Raw genomic sequence first — 23,717 nt, forward strand, 5'->3', positions numbered from 1 at the left:
GGGGCCTACCAGGCTTTGTCCTCCCCAGCTGAGATGTCAGTTTGACAAATTTTTAATCATCAGATGGCATGTCAGTGCTGCTGGTGGACAAGGAGGAGACCCAATAGCACCTTGATACTTTGCCCACCACTTGCCTTTCCTCCTTTGCCTTCGAGAGACCGGAAAGGGAGAAGAAAATTCGCACCTTCTCCCTGTTTCTACCCCAGGAGTCAATGGGAAAGATGCAGTTTAGTGCCAGGACCCGAGCTCCAGCGCCATCGCTCGGCCCCGCACACCTGGGCCCCAGCCCTCCCGCCGAGGGGCCCTCAGGAGAGCGGGAGAGCCCGGGCGGGGCGCGGCTGCGCAGGGCGGAGAGCGCAAATACCTGAGAGCGGGCATTGGCGGGAGCTGCCGGGCGCTGCCGAGCGGGCCCGGGGCCACCGGGGCGCTGCCGAGCGGGCCCGGGGCCACCGCGGCCCTGCGGTGGGCCCCAGCGCGGCCTGTTCCCGCCGGGGAGCTCCTGAGGCGAGGCGACCCGACCCGACCCGACGCGAGGCGAGCTGAGGTGAGGTGAAGCGAGGCGAGGCGAGGCAGCTGTGGACGAGACGGGACGGAGCGCGGGGCCGGGCAGCCAGGCGCCCCGTTGCCTGGAGACCGCAAACATTGCCCCGGCTCCGCTGCCGGCGGGCGGGCAGGGGAGCGGGCAGCCGCCGCAGGCCTGCGTGGCGGCGGGGAGCCATGCCGCCTGCCCGAGGGCGCCGGGGCCGCCTCCCCCTGCGGCCCCGCAGCGGGGGCGGCCGGTGGGGAAGCCGGGGCTGCGGCTGCCCGTTTCTGCCCCGGGTTGGCCGCTGCCGGCCCCGCTGCGGCCCGTCCTGCTGGTGGGCTTCGCGGTGCGGTTCGGGACGGGCTGCTTTGGCTTTGCTTGCGCTTTTCGTTCCTTCCCCTGAGAGGCCGCAGAGGAGGGCATGGCGGCCGCAGAGGGCACGGCGCGGGAAGGGGGCGGCCCGGAAAGGAAAGCGTTACCTCAGGAAAAGTAAAGCAGGCCCCCTGCCCCCGGCGGGGCTCGGTCGGGTGAATGAGGTACCAAAAGCAGCAAACTCTGCCTGTGGCGCAGCCTACGTTTTTAACCTTCTTTTTAAATAATAAAAAAAAATGGTTTTTAGCGGTAAATCAATTATGTTTTTAGGAGTGTTTAGACCGATGATGTTCCTTTAAGCCAGGGCCGTGTCTGAAGTCCGGCTTTTTCCATATCCATGTTCTTTGACATTCAAAAGAGAAAAAACCTCACTATGATTAATAGAGATTTTTTGCCATTTTATTAAGAGTTTGCCCATTACTTTGATTTGATTACTTTCACTTAATTACCCTAATTAGCCATCAAGATATAATTTAGCATTGCCATCACATTAGGCCACAGGTGATATTGCCAAGAAAGACTTGAGGGCATGAAAAGAAACAGTTCTGAAATAGAAATCACATTAAAAGGAGCTGGGTTGATCAAATGCATGTGCTTCTTTGCCCCTCCACTGAGGTTCAAGCACAGCTTGTGGGAATAAAAACGAGACTGGTGCCTTCAATGGATTGTGGTCCAGGCTGCAAAAATCATTACCCATAATTTGACTTTGCTGCATGACTGAGTGGTGTGGAAGTTGCTTGCAGCCACATTTTGCCGTGTCGGTACAAAGAACATGGAGGATGCCAGTATCCTCCATTCATCATTTCTAGCGTAGAGTCCCAGTTTAGTTAAGGATCCAGCGTGCTTGCCGCTATACGTGGATGGTTTAAGGGATGTTGTTACAGCCTGTATGGTTGTCCAGAAGGGCAGCAGCAACATGAAGAAATGGTTTTGTTGACTTAGGGTTATAGAGCAGGTGGTATGAATACAGCCAATTTTGAGTTGTGCATCAAACTTCAGCTTATGTTAATTTAGGTTCCTAACTTCGGTCCTTAAAGGAATAAGAGGAACAGCATCTATGAGAGCTTAATGCTGATAGAAAAAGAGAGTATTTTTCTGGAGGAAAGGCCTGTGGCCTGCTATGATACCTGAGGTATCTGAAGAGAGCCCGGTGTGAAACCCCATTGTTATAAGTGGTGGAACCAGCAATGTAACTTAGAGGGCCCTGGCTCCTAACATTTTTCTCAAGCCACTAGACAATTTGCTGTTTGTCCTGTGGGGTAGACATGGCAAGCCCTGTTTCTAGGATCATAAAAATGCTGGGGGAAAAAAAAAAAGTATGAAGATGTTTATCTAAATATTAAATATTAAGTATGCTACACACTGATTAAATATTAAGTATACTACAATAGCTCCTCATGATGTCTCTGATTACTGATAAATCTTTAAAGGGAGGTGGGTGGGAAGGAAGTAAACACAGCATAACACGTGGAGGGCTTTGCAAAGCAGGAGATACACTAATGTGTCTGCAATAACCCTTTTCAAAGAGACAGGGCTGAGAAATCTTGCGCTTCTTGCTTTTAAAGGCTCTCAGTGCCTGCAGTGCATGTAACCAGTCCCTCCCCTCAGGGCTTTTAAATGCTAGATGGAGCTAGGACTGAGGGTGAGAAACCAGTGATATGTGCATTTGGTACAGAAAATGTGGCTTAAAAAAGAAGAGAATGAACTTTCTTTGATAGAAAGGAGTGTTATGGGGTGGGGCATTATAACTTTAAAAAAATCTTTGATTTATTTGACTAACATTCTTTACTCTGAGCTGTACCTGGGTTGGAGAGCAGACACCAAACTCTGTTCTCATTTAGGCTGGTGTAAGCATGCAGGCTAGGGAACGGAGATGCCTTGTACTAAATTATACAGACTGGGTGACTGAATGCCCGCAACGCTGAAGTCAAGAAACTCTGGTGATGGGCTAAGCCACAGGATGAAATTTCATCCCTAGGCATATTTAGTTCCACACCTGCAGTCTGCCAGGAGAGTTAGACTGCTGGTAACTCTGTTGTCAGACTGAGTTAGGATATTCTCTTGTGAAGGGAATCTGCAACCCTGGCACTGTATCCCCATGATCACAGCTGCTGATGATCCTTTGGGTTAGGACAGCAGATTTCAAATGGAGACCTCTAAGCTTTTTTATTGACAGTTCTCCTTTCTAACACTGCCTGGTGGGAAAGCGTACATGAAACGTTTCAGGATGTTCAAGTTCTCAGTCAGCCTTCTATATGCTGTTCTTTATAAAATATGCTACACTGCTGTTTGGTCAAACCTTTCTGCACCTCAGATAGTCACAGAAGTATAACACATTGTAGGAAAACTATAAGGTGATTAAATCAGTATTTGTAAAGAGCTCTGAAATGTCTGGGTGAAAGGTGGCATAGGTCAGAGAAGAAGTTTTAGCCTTGTCATTTTATAGTCTGACCTAATTACTCTGGATCTGGTTGAGTATTACAAAATTTACTCCTTTGCTCAAGCTTCTCAGAAAGGCCTTGAGGGGTGCCTATCTTAACTTTTCACTTGGCTTTGCCGGCTGTTGGTACATTAAACAACCTAGCACTCTCTGGGTGCATAAAGATATACAGTCACAGAAAGCCAACATGATCTCTTTATGCCCTGGACTATTTTCATCTATGTTTACCCCAATGAGAATGCAAAGGATTTCGGGGCTCCTTGATGAAGAGCAGGATTAAGATGCACTTGAGCAAGATTACAAGAAAAAGGTTGTTGTTCTGTTAGAGAAAGAAATAATCCCTTTGTTTATATTGTAGAGATTAAAGCAGTAGCAGCAGAAAACACCCAGAGGTCACCACACACATACTTTGCTGTCTCAGTTATTGTCTATGGTTTAACTGTGGGATTCAGCAGTGCAATCACATAATTTAATCAGTTCTTCTTGTGCTGGGAGTCCTGAAGCTGCTCTCTGTATGAGGTAGTGAAGTGGGTCTGCTTGCTCTAGGGACAGAGAGGTGTGCTTGATTTTGAGCAAAAGGTCTGTGATGTGTATGAAGTGTTTCCAAAGAGTAATAGTAACTTTAAAGTAATGGCCTTTCCTAGTTATTGAAACTGCATGTGGTTCTTGGATACCTGTGAGGAGTTCAGTCTTCTGCAAGGTTTTTGTTTCCTTGTCTGCTTCCAAAGGTATGATGTGTATGTCCCTCAGCAGTAATTACCTTTAATAAGCTTGTGTTCAACTGAAAAACAATTGTCTTAACTGAAAAGGACAACCCAAACATCGCATTGTCTGAGACCTCAGAAGGAAAAATTCCTTTAAAGCAGTTAGATTATGCCCAGTGGTCCACTTGCAGAATGTGCATACCAAGTGTACCCCTTAGTGAAGTATCATCTATGTTCCTCTGATATTCATGAGTCAACACCTGTATTTCCCTCTGGTGCCACATCCTCCGATACAGAGGCTCAAGGGTAGAAGTTTCTAGCTGAAATTTCCTGCTCTGAGTTATTTCAATAGCATTTCCTAGCCTAGCTTTACAAGTGCAAGATTTTTCTAGATAGACTGCTGAAATAAATAGCAGTTGCACCACGTATAATCGGGGAGCAAGGCTAGCACCTGAAGAGCAAAGCATTTCAACATACTAGACTTCACATCTCTTGCGCCCTGATAGTTAGCCAGCCGGCCTGATTTTTCAACTAGCTCAGCACCTTTGTGTCCAGTGAGGAAGTCATTGGAACAGGTTCACTTGAGCAAAGTCCGCCATATGCCAAGCAAGTGGCAGTCCAAACAAATAATCATGCTTTCTGCTTCCATTCTTCCCTGTGCAAAATGTCCACTATCAAATTTTGGTTTTGTGACATGTTTGCCATGTTTATTTAGGATATAAGCTTTTGAGGCCAAGGATAGTGCCTGGTATGATGAGCATGATGGGCTGAATCTCAGAAGGGATCTCCCAGCACTGCTGTGACATGAAGAATAACAAACCGTGAGGTATAAAAAAGGACGCTGTTACAACATCTCAGCAGATACGCTGCCAACTCAAATTAAACAGACAGTGTTAACCAGCCCACTTTATTCCTTCTCTGTTAATATTGAAACTTACTGCTTTTATTTCCTCTCATTCCTTCACTACTTTACAAGCAAACAGGGATAAGAAAATGTTGTTAAGGGATAACTTATTTGGTTACACTAAGTTTCAAACTCATATTGGTTTGAACTAAGTTTATCAACCAGCCATGGAAACATTAATCACCCAGAAAAATAGCACACAGTGAAATGACTTTTCAAAATGTCATTGGTATAATTATCATCTTGGCCATTACATTAAATGCCACCATTTATAACTGTTATGTTTAAGTATGCAAACAGTAATTAACTTGGTAATGAACTGAGGACCCCTGTGCCTCTCTTCCCTCAGCTAATTTGCATGTTAATTATCATTAGCAACCAGGGAAACAAGTTATAAACAGCTTAATTAGCAGCTTAATCATTTTTACAAGAAAACGTGCTGCACTTTGATACACGAGCAAGAGTTAGATTAATGAAGTCAGATGAGCATGTTTTTTCAGTGCTGTTCCCTGCTGCAGCACTGTGCTCGTACTTGGGCTGTGTGGGTAACACAGATGTGTGCACACGCATGTGTGTGCACACACTCGCGCTTCAGGTGTCCGTGCTTCATTTTACAAACAGGCGTTGTTTCTGCAGAAGGCTCTGTCAGCGTTCTGAGAGGAACTGCCCTTCTCCTCCGTGTCTGGTAGCAAATAGTTGTGTTAGATAGACACTGGGAAAGCCGAAATTCCAGCATGGTCAACCAAAACATGATGAGGCTAGTTTTGATAACAATCCTTATTTAATCCTGATGTTTCTAGGCCCTCTGCTGTGACTTCATTTGATTCCACTTGCAGTCCCTGCAGTGTCAGTTGGTCCCTGCTTTGAGCAAGACTGTGTTGGCACTACTTCGAACACCAGCGGTACCCCGTTCACAGTGCCCCTCTAGCCAAGGCTAGCCTAGGTTCTGTGGCTGCCACCACTGTGGCCTCGGTGGACACCGCTGTGTGTGCGGCTTCAACTGTGTGCGTGTTTAAGAGCAGGCGTTCAGGCTCGCTGATGGTGCTGTTACTCCAGGTAGGGCTTTTGCATTTTAGGCTAGGCTCGCAGTCAAGGGCTGAGCTTGTCTTCCTGACTGGCATTAACTGTGAATGTCTTAAGTAGTTCTGAAGTTTATAAGAAAAAAGAAGTTGCTTTCTCTTTTTTTTTTTTTGTTTCCTTTTTGGCAGAAACTTTCTGATGATTTAATGGAAAATTCGGGTAAAAATTGAGTTTGGTTGGTTTTTTTTTCCACAGGTTATCATACTTCCATTCTCTGATATACATTACAATAAATAGTAGCTGGCTCGCATGCATTTTTGAAGGTGTGGGGTTTTTTTTCTTTTTAAGGCTTTTTTTAATTCTATTCAGAAGTTAAATGGAGACCTGGAATCGGATCTTATTACTACAAAAGACATAATGATTAAAGGAAGGAAAATCTTAATAGGAAGGAGAAATGCTAACTGTGGTTTATAGCTGGTGTTGCCCAGTGCGTCTGATGGCAGGCGTGTGGTGTAAACGGGCACTGATCTGTGTGGAGTTTGAATTTCTGTGTGTGTACTGAGATCCTTGATGGGCTAGCTATGCAGACGAGGCTCACCTTGTTGCTTATACAATGGATAAAATGTCAGTCTGGGAATTATACCACGTTAGTCTGCCAAGAGCACTTCTCATTTGATTGCGAATCAATCATTTGATGAAAGGCAATAGGAACTTTGTCATAACATGAGAACACATTGTCCAAGGAGGTTGTGGAATGTCTGTCACCAGAGATTTTAGGAATATCTTGGATAAACATCTGTAAGGGATGGTTTGGGTATTGTCGATCCTGGTCCAGGATAGCAGGGTAGACCTAAGGTCTGAAACCAGACAGTTTTCTGTGATGTGGCTGCAGAGCATCCATAATGCTTGATTGGGAAATTTGGAATCTGACTAAACTCATTTCACTGCAGCTTTGATCCAAAAATCAGGCTTCCTTCCTTATTTCACATGAATCTAGGGATTCTCTCCATCATGATAAAGATAATAATTGTTATGATGTGTAAAGAAATGTATGCTTGCACAAAATTAAACTTAAAAGGTGGTACAACCTGGATGCTATTCTCATTATTGGTAATAGAATGCTCATCCTTCTGCCGTGACAAACCATTACCAGTAGAGGGTACCAGTGCACTGTTTGAAATGGCCATCTTTGGAAATCTTTTTAAAATTATTTTTTAGTTTTTATTTTGTGTGATTAACTAGGGCTAACACAAAAGCAGGAAGCTGCTGCCTTGTGAGGCTTGTGAGTTCAGTGCACAGAATTTGTCCAGAGTGGCTGCTTGCAAAATCCTGACTGTTAAAGGCAGAACGAAGGAGTTAATGGTGGGGGGCTCAAACGGCTTCCCCCCGACAGAAAGATTTTGATTTTGGACTTTTGAATTTATGTGCTGGGACATCACTGGCCCTTATTAGTTCAAGATACTTTGTAAGGATGGGTGAAAATCTGGAAGTTTCCAGCTCAGCAGGCTTTGAGTTGCTATACTGGAGAGTGAAGAAGTTCAGTGAACTCTGTGGAGCTAAGGAGGGTTGTGTTTCTGGCTCTGGATGATAGTTGAGTGAGATCTTACACTGCAGGAGCAGCTTTCTTTCAAACTAGGGCTAGGAATTTAGTCGAACATTTTTCTTCTTACGAGCCTGTGTAATTTATAATAATGCAGAGCATTTCTGAGGAATGCCTACCAGAATGCTTTGGGTTTTGTGTTTGCAACTGCCTTACCTCGCAAAAGTGAAACGCAGCCCCAAATCGCTATCTGTGCTGAACACTGTATTCCAGCCCTGTTCAAGTCAGTTTGGCCACTGACTACAGTATAACCATCATTTTCTTTCTGAAAGTTTGTTTGTGTAGCTTTGAACCCAGCTAAAGTGAGCTCTGCTTAGTCCTGTCACTAATACAGTCAACTGTGGCCATGCCTTAATAAGCCATGGTGCTCAGTTCCCAAATGAACGACAGCTCAAAGACACTGTCCACCTCGTGAAGTAGTTGTCTGTTGAACTGAGAAGATAATCCAGGTCTTACTTTGACAGCCCTGTTGCATCTTTCGGTCTGCAAAAGCCCAGAGCTGAGTGCGTTTGGAGGCAGAACTAGCTGCTCACTGCTAGCAGTAGCCCATATAGTTCAGGGCTCACCTGAAAGGGGGGAAGCTGGCATTAAGTGTTTGTTGTTTTACCTATTCTCTTCATAGACAGATGAAATCAGATGCTGGCAATTCATGCCTTTTCCTCAGATACCTTCAGAAGAATTGTCATATACTTTACAAATGCACACACAGAAGACATCTGTTCAGGTAGTTTACCAGCTGAGATTATGATGGCAGAAGAAGGGTACAGCTGAGAACTACAGTCCTTGTAGGCTAGTGTGTAATTTTACCAAAGAAAAGACAGTACGTGCCGAAAGGGGAATGAATTGCTGCGTGAGCCAAGAGTGGCAAGCAAGTCTGGAGCGCTCCAGCCAGCTCCACAGCCCGGCACAGCTCAAGCAATGGGCCAGTCATGAAGCATGGCTGATTTACGCCAGCTGAGGATCCAGCCTAGTGCGTTTTATCTCCTCTGCCACTGGCCCCCATCATTTCCTCGTGAGGGGCACTGCTCTGTGGAATGGCAGCCAGTAAAGAGCGAGCTTCCTGTGCTATGTTCCATAAATTCTTTATCAGCTCATGTAATCAGATAGCATGGCTGGATGTTGATTTTGTTACGGTACCTGGAGCGAATCTCTATATGTTAATTTAAGGCCATAAAACTACAGCTTAGGGTTTTGGCATCCTAATTGAAACTTCCTCTTCTTGGAGGCATTCATGCTACAGCGGAATAATAATCATCATAAAAAAAGCAAGATGCAGATAAAATGAAAGTGCATTGTTTCAAGTAACCCATAAATGCCAGGAAAACTCTGACACCTAGTGCCAAGCATGCAGCCGTGCTGAAGGATCTCCATTGGACTTTCTGCTTTAACAGCAGTCCAGGAGAAGCTCCATAAGGAGATCTGTCATTGTCAGAAATGCGGATTTAGTCTTCCTTGCCAGAGAGCATCCTCATTTGAAGTGTTGTTGCATGAAGAGTACACGGTGTGTGGCACAGTGGCGCTATCCTTTCTGGTCAATGCTATTCAATTGCCCCTTTGACATTCTGCTCTTCTGCTGTGGAGATGCTGCTGAGGTCAACAAAAGAACTGAAGAGCAGGATATTTGTTCTCAAACTGTTAAATCTGGATCCTGAAAACACCCGCTGTCAAGGCAGTCACTTACAACTGCAGATCGTGTCCTTAAAGTCTCCTGTTAGCCAAGAGTGGGATAGGGGAGCATCATGTGGAGCGAAAGGAAGGAGACAGAGGGTGGGATACTTAGGGCCAGAGGTAAAATGGATAGGAATTGGCAGAAGAGTCTCATTGATTTCCCTGAGATGAACTGACCCTTCGGTGGGACCTGTCTGAACGCAGGCTCTGACCTGCTTGCACTGGCAGCGGTGTTCGAAACAAGCGGCTGCGGCCACATGCGCTGAACAGCTTTTGCTTCTGCAGACAGGCCGGGCCTCAAATTCAACACCAATAGGCTTGAGCTGGGATCCAGGCTCGGTAGTTGGCTCCCTTCTGTTGATCTGTTGTTTCCTCTGGCTCAAGGCGTGAGCTCTGTTCCACTACACCCACCAACCTCAGGGTCTTGTTTCCAAAAAGACCATTAATGCTTAGGCAGGAGTATAGGACCTCGTGCTTAGAAGCGAAGTAGAAAGGGTAAGACAGCACCAGCCTGCTGACTAGACTGTGAACCAAATGCTATAACAGATCAAAGGGAAAACTAAATTATAGATTGATAGATGCCTTTAGTTTATAAGTTATTAAGCACCAGGTAACAGGTTAGATTAATATTGTGCCTGGAGGTTTCTTTTTGCTTCTTTTTTTCTCTCTCTCCTTTTTTAAGAATTGGAGAAAACAAAATATTTTTCTAATTAAGTAAATCTACAGTGCTTGCTAATGGGGCCCGTCTGTGTGCTTGTCACAGGGCACAGGGAGAACTGGAATAATGATTTTATTTTTTCATTAAATAGAATTATAGGCAGTTACTCAAAGCAACTGTGAGTCTAATTGAAAGAAAACCATTTCTTCTTAATTTACTTTCACGGTTCTGGATGATAAAAGAGTGTGTTCGCTGGAAAATTAAATAAAAAACACAACATGAGGAAGCCTGAAATAATGTTGCTCGGGCACAGGTGGGCAGAGAGAGCACAATAGTTGTCCTGCTAGTTATTAGTGAGTTCAGATACTAGTGCTTCCCCTTACTCCCAAAAGGTACATTTCTTCTCTCTCGGTGCCCTTTCCAAGCTTTCATTTCAACTTCCCCCCTTTCACCTCAAGGGCATCCCTTTGTTTTCCAGTTCGGTCATCCACCACATGAGCCACGTAAGCTTGCCTCTTCCTGCGGGGTTAGGCTATTACTTCCCCTCTCCCTTCATGAATGACAGCAGTCAGATAGCAGTGCTCATCTGTATCCCAAATGATTCCCAACTAGTTCAGGCATTGGGATGACCAGGATCAGCAGGAACAGGTGGGAAGGGAGCAGGTTGCCTGGAGAACTGACTGGAGCACTAACCCTGCCTAGGACAATGCTAGACTGTTGCCAGAGTCCAGAAATCACTATATGAGAGTTTGAGAGAAACCAGACACAAAACTCAACTTGGAGGGGTGCATGTAGAGCTACTCCAGGAATTACTCTTGATGCAGCATGGGAGATAAGGTATGTCTAAGGGCATGGACCCAGAGAGAGGGTGTGAAGTTGCAGTCAGAGCAGGGACTCTGAACTCCTATCGGTGCTTTGCAAATATATTGCTCTGGTGAAAAGTGCAGGTCAGGGCAGCAGGCTTTCCTTCCGCTGTCATTACGAAGCCCTTTGGTTCCAAGCACCAGCCTTAAGCTCATGGGTGCACTTTTCTGGGCCCGGGCTCCAAGGGTGCCTTACAGAATTGCCAGCATCTTATGGGTTGGTTGAATTTCTATTCTCTTACGAGGGCTGCAGTGAGCAAGTAAAGTTTGACTGCATCTTTCTCAGCCCTGAACGGCCTCTGAAATCTTTAGGCACTGCGCAGTCCCCCTGCACAGGCACATGAGGGGTTAAGAAAATGGGAACTGATTAATTCCATGGCGAGGGTCCTTATCTGGCCCTGGTGCTGCCTCTGAAACGGACACATCTGGTAGGGTCACAGCATCAAGGAATGGCTGCAGCACTGAGGCAAGGGTCTGTTTCCACTAACCATTTCTGCTACTTCTTACACTAAGTACTTCCTAAAAAAGGCACGGGATAATGTTTCACTGTGGCTGCTGTTAGATTTACGGGGATACCATTTGCTCCAACTCTTGGATTCACTCAGTCCGGGACAAGATTAAAACCAACCCTTCAATTTCCTTTTTTCTTTAGGAAATTAACTGTGGCTTTTCTGCTAATGAAAGTCCAGAGACACTAGCTTATTCAAGCTCTCTGCTGGCTCTGTGTTTGTTTGATATGTCTTCAAGGTGCACCTGAAGGAAACAAGAAGTTAAGGCAGCTATTGGCAATTAACACTAAACATTATTTTCTGCCTTTTATAAATGCCTGTGTATATAAGGAAGCCAGAGCAGGGCTTGGACTTGTAACTTCAGGAAATGCTCAGTCTTTTCTCTTTGAAAATAGAGTAAAGAAAAAGGCAGTGAAAACTTTCCATGAAACAAAAACTATTTTGATTCCATCTATAGATGTCTGTGCTTCTGTGATCCTGCTGCACTAAAAATCTGTTTCATTCCAGTTTCGTCTTTATTTCTTCACGTTGTGTAATGCAAAACTACAGAAGTAATTTAAGGAGAAAAATGGAATCTTCTGCTTCTACTGAAATATTTCTAAGAAATGGTTTTGTAGCTGGCTTTACTTGAAAAGAGCAGCTTCTTACAAACTGCTCTGCTGCTGATGCCATGAGGCATTCAAAGGAAAACTTTCCTGCAATATTCCTTGATCAGCTGTGTCTTGGGTCAGGACAGGGCAGTCAGTCAGGATGATTCAGAGCAATGGGACAAGATATTTATATTTTTCCTATCAGTAGACTTAGTTGGGAATTTTCTGACAAAAAGGGTTTTCACTGGAAAGTTCTGGTTCAGCCAAAATTATTTTTCTTCCATCTCATTCCCAGTAAACACTAGCTTCTTTGTTTCCTTCTGCTGCTGGAGAACCTGGGCCTCTGGGATCAATGGTTCCAATGCTGTCCCAGTGCAACCATATCACCTCCTCCCTTTGGAAAATATGAAGCCTTCCAGGTAGTCTGGAGGAGAACTGGACACCATAAAAATCCCCACGGAGGCAAGCGAGCTGTGACTCTGGGATTCAACTGAACCCTGGCTTGTGTTGGGTTTGCAAAGGATTTGCCAAAAGAAGGTTGTTGGGATTTTTTTTAATTTGTTTATTTTTAATTAGTATCTGAATTGATGGGTTTAGTTAAAGAGAATCCTTAGTCAATAGACTCACTGTTCTTTACTGACAGCTAATGTACTGGGAGGAATGGATGACCAGGCCCTTTGGATTAGGTGCCTTTTTAGGTCTGGAAACATACCTCCAGTCCATTTTGTTGCGATGAACAAAAGTGAAGAGATGATGTTGCTGAATCTCCTGTTCTTATTAATGGGGAGGCTTCCCCCCATTCTGAACATCCTGCCTATGAGGAATAAACAATGTCCTATGAACTCCCTGATAAATGCCTCTTTCAAAATATTTTTTCCAAACTCTTTAATACCTTTCTAATCTGAAGTACAATTTTTCTCCTCTATAATCACTATATTAAAATTTAATGTCAAGTGTTAATATAACATACTTAATGGTAACCCGCATATTATTCTGAGCATAGCTGCCCTGCAAAAAGCTCTGTGAGCTTGAAGAGGAAAGTATTTAACTCTTCCTAGGCACTCTGGGTAGCAAAGGCACCTGGTATTAGCTGCTACCACACGGAGCAAACTTCAGTGCTGGGAATTGCGTTGGCAGGTTGCAAGCAAGGAACATATCCTCGTCATTTGTCTGCTGGGATCGCTTCTGTTTTATAAAATGTTTCTTTTGAGCCCGTTCTAGTAGGGAAATTGAGACTGGCAAGATGGGGAGGGTGAAACTGTTATGAAGGGAAGGCTGTTACTTAGGTGTACATGTTTAAATCGTGGCAGGGTGGAGGATGAGCGAGTGAAGAAGGTTAGACCATTCCAAAAAAGAGATAACTAGAGAAACAGGAAAGGAAACTTGTTTTCTTGGCCCATACAGCAGCATGGTTGTTAACTGTCTTTTTAGCCTGACTGCCACCTGGGTTGTGTCTCCATGTACGTGTGAGTGTGGATGCTGTGTGCAGGACTCTGAAGTACAGAAAAGCACTTTGCCATCTTTCTTCTTGTGTGCCACATCTTCCTGCGCTTCTCCAGAGAGCAGATATTCAAGATCTTGTGCTTTGCCCTTCCTGAAGGCTGTACATCCCCCAGCACAGAAAGCTCCTGTCCTCAGCTGTGCTGAACACAAGGACCAAAGTGCTTCCTTCACCTGGCTGTTCGCCGACTGACTTTCCCCTTTCTACCCTACGCCTTCAGAGCAGGAACTGACCCATCGAGTTTCACTCACTGTGTCTAGGAAATGTGGGTATCTGGCTTTTAGATTTTGGTATTCTGTAGTATTGGAGCATCAAACAGTATAATTACTCACCAAGGAGCCTTGAAAAATGGTCTTAGCCCCAAAATGATAAGATTGGTTTAAAAACACAAGATTATTGTTGAAAGTTGTTGTTTGAAATTTTGGATTTTGAAGCTTTGTGTTTCTACTGTTCAAGCTGTGGTCCATAGCATGAGAGGTAGAAACTTTTTATGAAGGAAAACTCAATTAGCATGTAAACACAGACATGCAAAAGCTGGAGCTTAATGCAAAGTGCTGCAACTCACAACAAAATCTGTGTGGCTGACAAAGCCCTAAAACCTCAGATCCACTTAGAGGAAAGAACACAGGAAACAAATATTTCCATGCAGGTTTGATTCTGCGGGTGCCCCAGCCCTTTTGCTTGCCTGGTTTATGTGAGTGTGTTCTGAGGAGCTAAAAGCAGCAAGAGTGAGTTCTTTTACAATGTTTTTTTTTTAATAGAATCACGGAGTAAAATATTCTCACCTGGAAAGAAGTCTGTGCTGAGATGGAGGGAGGGGAAAGAAATTAGAAAAAGAAAATAAAGAAACAGGCAGTGGGTGGCAAAAGGGAGAGAGGTACACAGTGGTGAGTGTGAAGGATGACTTGGAAAGTAGAGGGATGCTATTGAGGAACAGCAGTAGGAAGGAAAAGGGGGGCTGAGGGGAAAAGCAGGAGACATGGTAAGTTAAGTAAATTCACATTTATTTCTGCAAGAATTTGCTTCAAACGCTCTTCCTGCCCTCACTGAACATTTGCTGTTTGGACGCCCTCCACTACGGGGAGGAACAAAACCGCTCTGTTAAAGCACCAGTGGTGGAGGTGAATACCAGGTCACTGGCAGGCTGCTGTGTTCAGTGTCTGTGCGCTCCACCTGAGGCACACTGTGCGTGCAGAGGGGCGAGCCAGCAACCGATGAAGCTCTTGCAAAGGCTCCCTTGGGTCCCGCCTGTGCCCGTGGTCTGGTACAGGAAACCCAACTCCACTGCTAATTATTGGTCATCTCCAAAAACTCCTTGGCTCTCAGGGTAGCTAGCTCTGATCCCTAGGGAGCAGTGGTCATGGTAAGGTTTATTAGCATCGTCTTGACAGTGTTTAAATGCATAATGGACAAGCTAGACCATACAGCTGAAACTCTATCCTGTGCTGCCAGTCAGATGTGTTCAGAAAGAGATGGTCCCTGTTTAAATTAGGGCCTTGAATATCAGTACAAATGAAAGGGTTTTCAGCACCAAGGAGGACAGAATTATTTTTACCCTTAGCTAACCTCCCTGTTGCCTGCACACCAGATAGCAGATATGTTCCAGCTTATTGGGACTACAACCAACCTATTGTTTTGGTCCAGTGTGAGCTAAAGTGAACAATGGGAGACATTGTTGGAGATCTGTTGCTGAAGGTTTTTAAATGCATGTTATGCTGTGAAGGCATAGGGCATCTGCAGTGTAACTGTCTGGAGACGTTACTGTACGGTCTCGAGGAGTCTCCTTTACACACGGATCGCTCTGTTTTAAAGAGGACTTCCCATTTGCTGTGGAATCCTACGTGATTTCAGCTTTCATTACTGTGAGTTTAGGGGCTTCTCTTGACAAAAGCTGTAACGCTTTAATCATCATTAATCTGTTATACTTTGCCTACTATGTACTCCAGTCGTGGATGTATTGCATGGCAATTGCGGTTCACATATCCCATAGGCAAGCAATATTAGCACAATAGGACAGCTATGCTTTTACAAAGCATATTTCTTATTAAAACTGGCATAGTTTTTCTGAGCTGGTCTAGTTAATCTCTTATTCGTAAGTGTAAGATCTTTTTTGCTTCCGAAGTATATTGCATTATGGTATTTAACAAAAGACCTGATCCGCTTTCTATGTCCGTTAAAAGGTACCGTTTCACTGCTATACATCATTTAGTCCTTTATGCATGACATCTGTAATTTTAAAGAAATTTTAGAGATTTAATTTGAAATATCCTGCAAAATTTATTTGGTTTTATCACCTGCAGAGAAAGGCTCTTACAGATAAATACTGAATTGCTTTCTGAGATGGGGAATACCTTTCCTGCCACATGAGCCAGAAGAGAATGTCTTATGTAGACTGGCATGACTGGCCGATGGTCTGACAATGGATCAAACCTAATATTTTAGCCAGTGCAAGTCTCGGTTCCTGTACTAGACAGCTAACACACTCCTTCCAACAGGTAACTTCTCTTTTGAACGTAGGATCTGCTGGCTTTTAGAAGCAGTTGCTATCACCCTGTATCTCTGGCATTTGTGGTAATGCCAGGAATATGACAGTTTGCTAGCAGAGCTCACTCCCTCTGTAACAGCACTAGAAACAAGAACAAGATTTTAGAGGGGGGTGGTGGTGTTAGGGGTTTTTTTGGTGTGTGCTTTTTTGTTTGTTTTTGAAAGGGTGGCTGATTCATCCTAGTTCCCCACTGACAAACAGGCTCCTCTAGCCAGGGTGCTCTAAATGACTACCAGAACTTGATACCTCAGTTTCATTGAATTGATCAATTATCAGTTACTAAAGGTGGAGGAGTTTGAAACAAGGGATACTTCTTCTTATGCCATTCATCTGTAAAGTTGCTGGTGAGCCCTGAAGCCCTGATAAGTAATACAGAGCCAATCGGGACAGAATGCAGCTTACAGCTGGATGACATTTTACACACGTTTAGAGTGTCTCGCAAGATGTTCTCCAATTAGTCATCATCACTCACAATATGTTTTACATATTACCACACAGTTTACAGTCAGTCAGACTAATACAATTGCAGTGCAGCTGCTCACAGCAAGACACAAAGGTTATGGCACTGTGTACATAAGCAAGCTGTGAAAGTTACAGCCATCCAGCTCCTTTACCCTCTTGTGCTTTTAAAAGCCAACAGAAGCAGAAACAAATAGTGAGTGCGCCTCTCATTTCAGCCCTGGAAAAACATTTGAAAGCTTGGAATGAAAGGAGGGATTTTGTTTTTATAATTTGATTCCCATTGCTGCAGCTGCAGCCAAAACCTTTGGAGTCTGGAAAAAGTTCAGAAAGTGCTGCTTTTTGGAAGAGGTCGTGTTTATTGGAAAATTACATCTTGCCCAGTAAAAGCTGACAGTATAAGTACTCTAGTCTATTAAAAGCTACAGAAGACACCGTTAAGAGTTTATTTAATGATTGCTACAGATGGGGTTTGGGAACTTGGAGCCTGGCACTGGTATATTGGGTTTGAGATTGTGTTCTAGGAACACAGAAACCATCATTGTTATATTAGTGACCCCTCTCATCCACCTACATGGTTAAACTAGAACTAGCTGCCACAACTAGGCTCTGCCTAGTAACTAGGCCTATTTTCCTAAAGAAAAAGGTATCAGGGGTCAACACAGCAGCTTAGTGAGAACAGCGGAGACACTGTGACCAAGGAAGCCCAAAGTTGGCAGACTTGGGATCCTAGCCTGAAAGTAGACTCTGGCTCGGACCGGGGCTTGACCCTGTGAAGTTTCCTGGAACTCTTTGGATTATGGAACAAAAATACATTGTGGAAAGAGAGGAACCACTGCCTCAGATGTTAGACCCGATCTAAACTTCATTAGAATGTAATGACCTATCAACAACAGTCTCTGAACTGAACCCTTAAAGCATAAGCTTTCCTTGCCTCTGTGACAGAGCTCTCTATGGAGAGAGGAAGCAAACATCATAACCTGGAGTGCTAGGAAAAACAAGGGTCTATTTCTTATAGCTGTTCTGCCAACGAGGGAGGAAGCCTCCCATTCCTTTTCTGCCGGTTGTCCAGTCTCTGCAGATCATGAGAAAACCCGGTACAGCAGAACAGGTCAAGTTGTTTCTGTCACTGGTGTCACAGTACAGCAATCTCGGACATCAGTTGGGTAGAATCAGGAGTAGGTAGGGCACTGTTCTGCTCTATTCTGTTCTGTGGGCTTCTCTGCTCCTTTCCCTGGAATTGGGGGCTTTCCTGTAGTCTGTTCAGGGAGCAGCAATAACATCTTTCAGGTGTTTGTAATTTTTTTTTCCTAGGAAAGAAACTGTATGAAATAGCGCTATGATTTTGGAACTGTTCACAGGTGTATATATACATACATTGCCCTATATTTTCATTGAAAAAAACAGGATAAAACAGTGACATTGACATTTGTGGCAGAAAGTGATGAGCACTATGAGGTCTTTACCTTCTTGAGGACAGGCATAGCCATGCATGCATCTTTTCCTCTTCTGTGGCTGTCTATTTTGTTAGACCTTAATTATACATGAAGTCTTCTGTGTTGTTAGAAACACCTGAGCATCCATACAAGAGATGGGTCAGCAGGAAGTTCCCTACCAGTAAGTAAATCCAGAATTGTCCATAACGTGTCCCTGGTGCACTGTGGTAGCAGTGCAGAAGGGTGCGATGCAAATGCTTCTGCATTGTCTTGCATGTTGCAAACGTCTTGCATCTGCCTCCTGCAATTCTGCTCAGTCACACTTCCTCGGAAAACTGTATCAGTCTTCAGCAAGTGGATGCCTTGCCAGTGGTATCAGATGTTTGAGTCTAGTCCAACCCTGCTGATTTCCTCTTTAAATTCCAACTACTGTATTTGCTCCAGTGGTGCCCACTGTCTTCGGGCTTTGCACCCTCAGACAGGCTTATTGCCTAGAATTTGTATGGTGTTCTAGGCATGTGGGCCTTTAGTACTAAGTTCTTGTGTCAGGGGAATGAAAGTGTTATGAAACTCAATGTTATGTTTTGGTTCTGGGGTCTGGCCGGAGACTGAATGAGATTCCAGGGACCCATGTAGGTTCTGCTCCCTGTCTGTGTGATTGACCTGGTATTGGGTCATCTACGGCTATCTAGAAGCCAGACTTTCCTATGAATTCTCTCTTTTCACTCACTTCACTGGCTCCTGAGGCCTGGATAGAGACTTCCTGTGCTTTTGAGAGGAGCTGCGTTTCCCCGGAGCATCAACTGCAGTTTTACTATAGCCAGCAGAGAGTGTGTGTGTAGATCCTAACATCACAGCTGTTTAGAACAAATTCAATGTAATTCAGTTTTACAAGCAGTGTTAGGCTAAATCCAAATCAACATTGCTTTCAGCAAAATACAGTTATAATTCTTTTGGCCTGCTAACAAAGTATGTGTTGCCATATTTGTCTTTCGGAAGCAAAATAAAATATGACATTTACTGACAGCCTGCTTCAAAAGTGGAACAGCCTGATCTCACTTATGTGCTGAGACTCTGGAGGCAATCCATTATTGCTCCCGATTCCACGGGTAGAGCTGCCATCAGGATGTAACCCACTGCAAAGACGAAAACTCCTCTAACAGGAGGGGCTGTAGTCTCTTTGTAAGTAGATGACTTGCTCTGCTGGACTATGTTTCTTTTAGCAGTGATATTTTCAGCAGTTAGCTCGTATGATGGAGCGAATTTTGAAACTCCTCTATGAAACTTTCAGGTAGCTGGCACTGAGGTCAGCTAGTTAGTGCTTAGTTCCAAGCTAGCAAAGGGGCAGAGATGCTGTGGATTTTTATCTTATGTGTTGGGCTCAAGGTACATCACCAACCTGAAAAGTCTCGAAGGCAGCTGTAATTCTGGTCATTTTACAACTGAAAACTGAAGAATTCAAAGTTACTGGTATGAAGAACGTTGTATGGCTCCTAGGACGTCCCCCAAGAGCATCCCTCAGGTCCAGAGTACTCGCCATTCACTCACCATCACTGTTTCTGTTTTCTAAAAGTTCTTTCTGCTGTGGGCAACCTCTCTAGGGTCTCATTTACTCAGCCGTTAGAGGCGTTCATTCTCCATTGGAAATAGCCTCATTAGCCTACCTACTCAGATATCATCTTGTAGATCTATTTCCCTCCCCATCATTAAGCCTGGAAAAAAGAGGGAAAAACAGATGTGTATGTGCGCACAATTATATTCTCTGTCCCTCCTTCCCTTGGAGATATTCCCCTTGGATGCATACCTCTTTGGACTCTGGACTTTCTCCTACCCAGCCGCACACTCTCCCGTACTACTTTCCGCTCTGAGCACGTGCTCAGAAGCAGCCAGCCTCCTTTGCTAGCCCCACTTTAGCTATATGGTATTTGGGCAAGTTAACAGCTAAGACAATGTTGGCTGCTCTCCTAGTATTATTGTGTACCTCTTCAAATCTTGTTACGTTACTTTGGTGATAAATAGTCATAATAAATTCTTTAATAGTGTGAAGATAGGTCATTACTCATCACAGCCAGGCTGTGAGAAGATCATAAATCTGGAATAAAAGCCATTCGTTTGGTTGGAGAATCCAAAGCTTCACTGTTTAGAAGGATTCATTTCCACCATCCCCCTCAGTTAATCATTCTCTAAGTCCTCATAAATATCACAGGCAAAGGAAAAGAATGACCCGTTCGTGCTGTGCCATAAAATGTATGGTGGTGTGCTATGAGTTTTTACTTCTCGGCTCACATGTGAAAAAGTCAGCAGCAAACCAGAGGTTGCAATGTGAAGTTTCTTGCTGACTATGCTTTCTAGGCCAAAAAGGAGGTGGGCATAAATGTATTCAAAGACAATATAATCTCCCAGGAGAAAGAAGAGAGACAGCAAGGATCACATGCATGCGTACATATGTAAGCGTGTATTGATGTATTTTCTCTTTATAAAATCTGTATTAGTAGTACAAACTCTAAAAATACTGCACCAGACTACCTCAGCACCTCTAGCAGCTAGACTTAAAATAAGCTGGATTATTTTATTATTTTATCAATTTATCATTCTAAACTTGGGGGCGGGGAGGGATTTTCAAGCTTGACTCTCTGCTGTAGAAGGCAAAACATTTTTGTTAATGAAGGGTGAGATTTTCAGGCATTTATTAAGTGTCTTATGAAAGACACTGAAATAATGACAAATGAGTCATGAAGATTTCCATACTGAAAAAAACACTGCGGAAAAGCACGTGTTGTATTTCCATTATAAAGAAAGATTGGGAGCACTTAAAGCCAAAGTGTGAGCAGGCTTCACGCAAGAGTAACTGAAATAGCTATAGTGTCTACTTCTACTCTGGGGCTGATTCCTTGAGGATCTAACCAGGAGTCTGCTGCACTTCTACAGGTGGCACTGCTGCTAACTGGGCCGCAGTTCATGAGTTAGTGTTGGCCAAGAATTCATTATCCAGATGTGCAAGTTATTTCTTCCTAAAAATGCCAGTTTTCCTTGTGGGAAAGGTTCCTGACAAATTCTTGACTTCGATTGTGTTTTGGAAAAATGCTTTGAGTTTGTCAAAATATGTTATTTTGACATTTTAAAAAATGCAATTGTCATCTTTCTGGTTTAAATGACTTTTTGCTTTCAAACTTTAGTGAACTGAAGTAAAAATACTTAAAAAATGTTCACACATGAAATGCTTTGAAATATAGAGAAGCCACTTTGACAGAAGTGATAAGGTTTTTTCCAATTGTTTACTTCAGGAATTTCTAGATTTCTAGTTTTTAGCACATTTAGTCAAATCAGCATTTTCCATATTTTGAGATATTCTTGCAAAAAAAAAAAAATCTCATCTATGGAGCCAAAATCCAGAACTCCTGCAGCATTCACCCTTTCCGGGACCATATATAAAGTACCTTGTAATTTAGGTACCCTAACTCGGATGGCTGAGAACAAGGAAAAGGAGCCTCTCTCTTTGACAAGCTGTTGAAGAATCCCAGGGGGATGTATGGGCTAAACAGCTGAGCCTGGGCGCCTAAAGCCGCGGCATAACCTCCCCTTGAAGAGGTAGTGTTCGCCTCTGCCGCGTGTGATTCTTACCCTTGCTTTTCCTTCCTCTCCAAAGGGAAGGGAAACGGTATGAGGAAATACTACTTTATTTAGGCAGTTGAATGTCCTAGGTGGTTGAGATGCTGCGTTCTTCTGCTACAGAAAGGCGAGACTTCAATTGCCATCCACCTTGCGTGAGAACTGGGCAGGTTTGTGGTTCTGGAGATGAGCTATATTTTGGTGATGTGAATGTCTGCTCCAGCTTCTGGTTAGTGGCAGCAGTTGGTGGTTTTGGTTGCTTAGAGCCTAAATCATAGTACCACTGGTGATTATTAAGACCATAGCTACTGTTTGATGTGGTTGCACCTGTCTTCCTTTCATTTGCCTGCCATCAGCTAGCCCAGTACTGATGCCATCTGCAGAGGCTCTCTTCTCTTGCATGTCTGCTGCCCTGCTTAAGAAGGGAGATGAGGTTGGGAGGGTCATTTTGGGATGCGTGTGCTAGTGCTCAAAGAAATCCAGAGTGCACTTTGGGGATGGAAAGGAGGGAGGTCGCTGTGGTGGTGCTGAGCAGCCTTTCTCAGGGCTACAACAGAAAAGTTCAAATGAATGTATTCAGGGGAGCAACCACCGTGATTGATTTATGCACCTAGCTTTGAACCAGAAACTGTATAAGCAAGCAATAAATCATGGCACTGGAGGAACACAGAAGCTATTGCCTGGGTCTCGGCAAGTTATGAGAAGGCAGTATAAAAAAAAAAGGAAAAAAGGAAGAGGAAAAAAAAATTGTCTATTTCTTAATAAATTGTTTGAGCTTCAGTATTAGTGGGCTAGGCTTTGACTTGGGATTAGGAGCCAGCTTGGGAACCAGCGAGTGCTATCTTTGCCTTCATATAACCTCATTAACTCTGTAATGTTAAACACATTCTTCAGCTGGGCTCCTTGGTTGTGTCTCTGTGGCCTGCTTCCCTCCTAGGGTAGCAGCCCATCTCATAAGCATCTCTGTGAAACCCTTGTAGTAAATGTTAGCGATCCCTTCTTAGCTGTTATTGTCTCTGCCTCTAGATAACTAAGCAGGTATACACTTAAGTCCAAGATAAACACTTCCTTGGCCTCTCATTTATTGCAGATATAAACTCCTATAAAGCTCGCCACTGTGCTAGCTATCATGCCCTCTATCGCCTTTTTGCAAAATGTAATCCATAAAATGCTTTCATGGTAACCTTATACATCGGCAACCAGTGATAACATCTCTAGGCCCCCGTGACAGACAGGAACTCGCAAGCATGGAGTTAATAATGCAAACTTTCAAAAAATGAAACTGGCAGAAGGAGACGAGGAGGGGAATAAAAGGGGCCGGTGTGGCTGTAATTGGGACCATGTGAGCTTCCTTAGAGAGGGATTAAGGGAAAGAGACAGGCCTCGCCCGCGAAGATTAGTTTCAATTAGACGGGCTGGAGGCGAAAGTCAGGACTTGGTGAAAGATTAAAACAAGAAGGGAGAAAGTTTCCATTGCTTTTGCTCCAGGCCTACACAAGAGGGTTCAGTGAGATCATGCTAATTGAAGGCAAAGCTTGCATGGAAGTTAGGAAGAACTCGCATTAATTGATTCGATGCTGTGATTTTTTTTCTTTATCCGCAGTGTTCTTTTGGGTTGTTTTTTTTTTTTTTTTTTTCAGTCCCATCACCCCCTCCAACGTAAAGAGGCAGAAATCATCCACAACTTTTTTTGTGGTTAAAATGAACCAGAAGGGAGAGCAGCGGACAGTCGCCTGGTGCCATCTAGCCAGCGCTATGTTCCGTCTCCGTGATCTTTCAGTTTAGTATCAGCTATTAGAACCAAATTGATGGTGTCACTGTTACTCCCGTACAGCTGAGCGCCTTGTTTCACAAATTAAAAAGTCTGTTCTCTTGACAGATTTGTTTTTCCCACAAGAAGATCCAATTTAGAGCATTATTTAAAAGTACTCTCTGAAATTTACAGTATGATAATCAACCAGGCTTGCATTTTCCAGTTCTGAGGTTGAGTAGAGAAAACACATGGTTTCCTTATGGCCACCATAAAAAGGAGCTCTTCAGGAAACGGCAAACGGTTTTTTAGTCCATCTCTGACTCACTGAATACAGTACTCGTGTAACTGTGATCCAAGTGAGGGAATTCTGTTGCTTTTCTTCTCCTGCCTCTTTCTCCCCTGCTTCCAGTTTCAGTGGAAAAGGAAGTCATGGAATCGTAGAAATCAGAATCGGGGAAGATGGGGTTGTGTCGTCAGCCAGTGCAGAGTTCTTCTCTGTGGTATCGTCTTCAGTGCTTTGTCTGGTTTTCGTGCAGTGAGCGCTGAAATTACAATTACACCAT

General features: G+C 44.0%; 1 protein-coding gene across 8 annotated transcripts in view; it reads left to right on the plus strand.

Moving 5' to 3' along the window:
- The first annotated feature begins 402 nt into the window (after positions 1 to 402).
- LOC148056034 (uncharacterized) overlaps positions 403 to 23,717 on the plus strand; it is a 69,752-nt gene continuing 46,437 nt past the window's right edge. For all 8 annotated transcript variants that reach the window (XR_015704338.1, XR_015704342.1, XR_015704340.1 and 5 more), the window contains exon 1: positions 403 to 544. The gene's annotated coding sequence lies outside the window, so the exon portion shown is untranslated. The remainder of the gene's footprint in view (positions 545 to 23,717) is intronic.

This window comes from Nipponia nippon, unplaced genomic scaffold (genome assembly GCF_047370975.1).
Source record: "Nipponia nippon isolate SJK-2023a ecotype South Korea unplaced genomic scaffold, ASM4737097v1 scaffold_19, whole genome shotgun sequence".
Classification (NCBI taxonomy): Eukaryota; Metazoa; Chordata; class Aves; order Pelecaniformes; family Threskiornithidae; genus Nipponia; species Nipponia nippon.